Here is a 1585-nt window from a genome sequence, read left to right on the forward strand (position 1 = left end):
CCCCTGCTTGTGTTCTGTTCCCTCTCTGTCAAATAAATAAAATCTTTAAAAAAAAAAATGTGTAGCTTTGATTCAATGCTTTTTCAGTCTTCCTACTTAATAAATGATACCATCTACCTGGTTGTTCAGGTCAAAATTTAGTAGTCTTCATTTCTTCCTTTCCCTCTACTCCTTTATTTTATTATTATTATTTTTAAAGTAATCTGTGCTTAACATGGGGCTTGAACTCACAATTCCCAGACTCTACCAATTGTGCCAGGTAGGCACCCCCTCCCTCTACTCGTTTAATCAGTGATGATTCCACCACCAAAAGTACAGTCCCTCTCTCTGTCTCCACTCCTAGGCCATACCATTATCATGGCTCACTCGCAGATTGCTTCTTATTTTTCCATCTGAAGTGGCCCTTCCTTGCTGTGGTTACTCTTTATCACATCACTTGATTTCCTCCCTTCATGGAACCTATTACAAACTGAGACCCTGTGTATGTACTGAATTATTATATGTTTCTCTAACCAGAATTTAAACTCTGTGAATGTAGGGCCTATCTCATTCATTCCACAAATATTTATCAAAGGCCTACTAACCTCTGGTTCCTGTTGGAGGTACTAGGGGTAGAGGTATGGTTTGGAGAGAGAGTGTGTGGCAGAAATTTAAGTTTGAGAGGTGTAGATATGGAGAGTGGATCTTGCCTGGGCCATGGATTCCAGAGTCTGGACAGCAGATGAAATAGTGGCTGCTGATTTGCTAGCAGTTGACAAGTGTGAAGCAAAGATGAAAGCGTGGTAAGACTAAGGGCTGAGATTAGCCGGAATGATAACCCCAAATCCTCCAAGGGACCACAATATCCAATGAAGCTTCTTATGGCTTCAGCTGGCATCACAAGAGGTCCCCTAAGAAAATACTTGCCTCTAACCCCCATCTCAACACTTATGACTAAAAAGAAAGAGGGATTATAAGAGTCCCTGGAGCTACAAATTGGGTTACCGCTGGAGGAGCTGAAGATGATACCGACAATATTAAATCTTAATGATCCGAAAGTGACTAATGCTCCTTTCACATGTATACCTCACAAGCTGAAACAGATCTCTTAACCGATATAAATGTAAATAAAGGGTCTATGACAGGGCTACACGGAGCTCTGAGCACAAACGGCCGGCCAAAAGAGGACCCGAGCCCATCTAGGGCCCAGGAAATGATTCCTTAAGGAAATAATGTTTGTGTTAAGGCCCAAGAATCTCACTTCTTCCTTAAACACAGTTCATGCTCCCCAATCCCAAAGATGCCAGGTCTTTTCACCCCTCGCCACAATTGTACCATCTGTCCCACCAGCCTGGAGTGCTCTCTTCGCTTCCTCTCTACTCAGTCTAACTCCTACTCATCCTTTACGTTCCAGCTCAAAAGGAAAGCCATGGCTGCCACCTCTCTCCAAAGGAGGATTAAGTCAGTTCCTCCTCTGAGCTCCCGCAACACCTGGGTTCACCGTGTGGGGAGTGTGCATGTACTTGCTTGTCACCACCACCATACTGTGAGCTCACAGTGGCCCAAGAGCCCAGGAAGAGGGAAGCTCAACTAGTCTCCGCCGAGC

This window comes from Mustela putorius, unplaced genomic scaffold (assembly GCF_011764305.1).
Source record: "Mustela putorius furo isolate JIRA1106 unplaced genomic scaffold, ASM1176430v1.1 tig00003909_pilon_pilon_pilon, whole genome shotgun sequence".
NCBI lineage: Eukaryota > Metazoa > Chordata > Mammalia > Carnivora > Mustelidae > Mustela > Mustela putorius.